Source organism: Canis lupus, chromosome 16 (genome assembly GCF_011100685.1).
Source record: "Canis lupus familiaris isolate Mischka breed German Shepherd chromosome 16, alternate assembly UU_Cfam_GSD_1.0, whole genome shotgun sequence".
Taxonomy (NCBI): domain Eukaryota; kingdom Metazoa; phylum Chordata; class Mammalia; order Carnivora; family Canidae; genus Canis; species Canis lupus.
The window spans coordinates 30,743,043-30,747,861 of NC_049237.1; the positions used below are offsets into that span (position 1 = coordinate 30,743,043).

The following is a 4,819-nucleotide window of genomic DNA, read 5'->3' on the forward strand; positions in this document are numbered from 1 at the left end:
TTTCCACCAAAGACTGCTCCTCTTTCATCTCCCCATTTTATTGAATGGCAATTGATTCTTTTAGTTTCTTGGGCCAAAAAATGTGGAGTCATTTCTGATGCTTTGATCTTTCTGTCTCTCTCATCAGCAAATACTGTTAGCTCTATCTTCAGAATAGATATAAATAGTCATAACTTCTTAGCACATCCACTGCTCCTACCCTTGCCCTTGTCAACGTCATTTATCATATGAATAGTTTCCGTACTGTCCTAATACATCTCCCTACTTCCGCCTTGGTCTTTCTAAAGTATATTTTTGACACAACAACCTGATTGATTGGGTGAAACCCCAAGTAAGCTTATATCCTACCTCTAAGCAAAGCCCTCCAAAGGCCTTCCCTTCCACCCAGAGTAAAGGCCAAAGTGCCACATAGGCATAGGGTGTGTCCCCATCTTCTCATAGTGTCTGCCCTGCACACACAGACACACACACACACACACACATACACACACACTCATACAGCTCTCCTTACTAACCTCTTCTACTGACTCTGTTATTTACACTTTTACTTACTCTGCCCTGGTCTCAACGGATTCTTGCAGTGAGTTCTTCAAATGTGCCAGGCAGCCCCTCTATTACAGACATTTGCTTCATCTTGGAACATTGTCCTCTTAGTGTTCATGTGGCTAGCTCCCTTGTTGTTTTCAAATTAATGTCACTTTCTCAGCGAGGACTTCTCTGACCACTCTCTTTAAAACTGCAATCCCAGTTCCGCTTCTTGCTTTACTTGCCTGAGTAGAGTGAAAACTCTATCGAAGCAAAGATGGTCCCTATTTTGTTCAGTAATGTATACACAGTACAAAGGACACTGCAGGACATACAGCATGTGCTCAGTAAGTAACTGAATAAGTGAATGAATAAATGCTTTGTTAATTTCTAACAATCAATCAATATATCAAAGCATTGGGAAAATATCTGAGCAAGATGTCCTCACTTATCCTATGTATCTGGAAAATCATAACCCAATAGGAAATGGTTTTTAGACATGAGTTATTATTACTTTATTAGTGACATCTTGGTTGTTTAGTGATTTAAAGCATACAATACTACATAAATAGTTTTTTTCCATTAATGAAGTGCCAGAGTCACTTCAGAAGCTAATGCCACTCTGGCCCAAATTAATTTTGTGGTTCCTGTCTTTTTTTTTTGTAAGATTTTATTTATTTATTCATGAGAGAGACAGAGAGAAAGAGAGGCAGAGACATAGGCAGAGAGAGAAGCAGGCTCCATGCAGGGAGCCCGATGCAGGACTCGATCCCAGGATTCCAGGATCACACCCTGAGCCGAAGGCAGGCACTCAACCGCTGAGCCACCCAGGCATCCCAGGTTCCTGTCTTTGAAAGGAAATGATCAGGAATGACCTCGTTTAATAGTTACAGTTTAAAATGATGATGCAGATGGTGGGTGGTGGGATGAGGTGGTGGGTATCTCATTGACATTCTCAGTTGTAGATTTGGAGAATTTTAACTGGTATTTTTTAAAAAGTATGTTTAGGTCTAATAAAGGATGCTTGCAGAAATCTACTCAACGTTTCCCTAAGGCCACTCAAACCCTAACCTCCATGTAAACCATCTATTCATGTGACTTTTATGAATGTATGATGTCACAGCATTTATGTAAGCAGTGGACTTATTTATAAATATAGGAACTTATTTATTATTTATGAATAAGTTGTGAGATCTCTTATTTAGGTACGGAGCATGCTCTATATTTCTTAGAACTCGTCATAGGAGTGGCCACTCAGTATGCAAATGATAGCTGATTTGATTGAAAGCTAACCAAGTAAAGACTGTATTTACTTAAGAAAAGGATGTTGATTCTTTGTCTGTATGAACACAATGTAAAATGTCTCCTTAATTTTATCAATTCAGTGCAACATTGCATTAGTGCTATCCATTTTTCAGCATCAATTCCTAGCAGGCCTTCTGACTGTTGAACTTTTCTCTGAGCAGCAGTATGTGCAAGGGGATGCTTAATAAATGCCATTAGACAATGATTGCCTGTGTTTAATATTTATTGAGCACCTATAGGGACCTTGAGACCTTGGTCCAGGATGAAAAGCTTTAAAAAAGCCTGTACTTAATTAAGAAAAACATGGTCCCTGCTCCCAAGAAGCTTATCTGCTAAAGCAGACAACACTGATGTGGGTGCACAGAGAAAATTAATTTTTTTAGCTAAGTGCAGAAAACAACAACCACTTTTATGAAATTGCAGGATTTATCTTCTCTCCTAAACTTGTTTTTTTTTTTTTTTTTTTTTTTTGTGAGGGCCTCATGTTAAATGTCTGGCAAAGAATGAAGGTAGAGGAGCCTGGAACAAGGACAAAAGGATGAGGCATGAAGAAAGGGGGCGCTAACAGATGGCGAGGCAGTAGGCTGTATGGCCTGAGGGAAGGAGCAGTTGGGGAAGAAATAGAATTTCCGTAGGTGGCTGCTGTGTTTTCTGTATTTTTTAATAATTATAATGTACCATCATCATCATGATTAATTAATATTTAAGTTCCGGTTGCAAAGAAGACCAAATACAAATGAATCAGACATGCATGCTAAAAAGCACAGCTGTGATAGAGGGCAGGATTGGCATGGATTTAGAACATATCACAGTCTATTAGAAATGGTTTCATAATGCTTCTGTGTTCCTGATGCCAGACATTGGAGAACTGAGAATCAACTGGGAAATAATCACAAACTGTAGTTCTGCTTACATTTCCATTGTAAAAATTAATATTTTTTTTACCTCACTTTCATTCCATCTCTTTAATATAATAGGGTCAGTACAAGGAAGATTTGGTTATGTATGGAAGACACATCTAGTTGTATCATCAAAATGTTTGTTTTATGCAGGGAAATTTTGATTACATCAAGAGAAGAATTTTAATTCTCAGTTAACATGTTCTGAAAGTTATCTTTGCCATATTAATTGGTATTCGATATGTAACTAGCATGTGATGTTCCTGGTTTCTCAGCTTAGGATGACAGTGGATCGAGGAGATGAGACCAAGAGACAAAACCCGAAGGAAAAGCTGGAAGTCAAGTCTGGGAGCACACCAAACAGTGTTCACCCCCAAATCACAGTGAAGACTGAGGCAGAGACGAACAGGGTTAGTCAAAAACAAGGAAAATATCAAGATAGAGATGGTGGGAACCAGTAAATGAGGCAAAAACCCAGGAAATATTCTTGAAACCAAGGATTTCTGGGCAGGGCCAGGTTTAGATTAAAACCATAAAAGGCATCACAGTGCCTCTAATGCACACACACACACACACACCTCACAGTCTCACACTGAAATAATTAAAGGCAGTACTATTTGAATAAAGCTAAAGGAAGGCTATAGACGCAGCTAACCTGGTCTTCACGCAACTCTTACAGCCTCTGGTCTTGGGGCACAATGGCAACTCTTAAGGAAAAACTGATTGCACCAGTTGCAGAAGAAGAGGCCGCGATCCCAACCAATAAGATCACTGTAGTGGGTGTTAGACAAGTTGGTATGGCATGTGCCATCAGCATTCTGGGAAAATCTCTGGCTGATGAACTTGCCCTTGTGGATGTTTTAGAAGATAAACTCAAAGGAGAAATGATGGCATCTACAGCATGGGAGCTTATTTCTACAGACACCTAAAATTGTGGCAGATAAAGATTACTCTGTGCCTGCCAATTCTAAGATTGTGGTGGTGACTGCAGGAGTCCGCCAGCAGGAGGGAGAGAGCCGCCTCAATCTGGTGCAAAGGAATGTTAATGTCTTCTAATTCATTATTCCTCAGATAGTCAAGTACAGTCCTGATTGTATCATAATTGTGGTTTCCAACTCAGTGGATATTCTTACACATGTTACCTGGAAACTAAATGGACTACCCAAGCACCGTGTGATTGGAAGTGGGTGTAATCTGGATTCTGCTAGATTTTGCTATTTTATGGCTGAAAAACTTGGCATTCATCCCAGCAGCTGCCACGGATGGATTTTGAGAGAACATGGCGACTCAAGTGTGGCTGTGTGGAGTTGAGTGAATGTGGCACGTGTTTCTCTTCAGGAACTGAATCCAGAAATGGGAACAGACAAGGACAGTGAAAATTGGAAGGAAGTATAAGATGGTGGTTGAAAGTGCCTATGAAGTCATCAAGCTAAAAGGATATTCCAACTGGGCTATTGGATTAAGTGTGGCTGATCTCATTGAATCCATGTTGAAAAATCTCTCCAAGATTCATCCAGTGTCCACAATGGTGAAGGGCATATATGGTATTGAGAACGAAGTCTTCCTGAGTCTTCCATGTATTCTGAATGCTCGGGGCTTAACCAGTGTGATCAATTAGAAGCTGAAGGATGATGAGGTTGCCCAGCTCAAGAAAAGTGCAGATACCCTGTGGGATATCCAGAAAGACCTAAAAGATCTGTGACTTCTGGCTTCTAGGCTGTAGAAATTTTTTTCTTTTTTTTTTCTTTTTTTTTTTTTTTAGGCTGTAGAAATTTAAAGCCATGATGTGATTAACTGTGAGCCTTTAGTTTTTCATCCATATACATGGATCGCGGTTTGCTTTTATCTTCCTAAATATGTGAATCTGGGCTCACAGGATCAAAGACCATGCTTGGTTTAATGCTTGCTATATGAGTCTTGAACAAATAAAATTAATTATTGTAGTGTAAAAAAAAAAGGGAAGGCTATAGATTCAAGAATATGAAATAAATTGACAAGATGCCTTTGTCATAAAACTTCTTTTGATTGACTAAAGTCTTTTCGCTCCGTGCTTCCCTTCTTGGTGGCTGTTCTTTATTTCCAATCACTTT

At 39.4% G+C, this 4,819-nt stretch overlaps 1 pseudogene; it reads left to right on the plus strand.

The window, feature by feature from the left end:
• Positions 1–3,427: 3,427 nt before the first annotated feature.
• On the plus strand, positions 3,428–4,431 carry LOC608270 (annotated as a pseudogene).
• Positions 4,432–4,819: the final 388 nt, after the last annotated feature.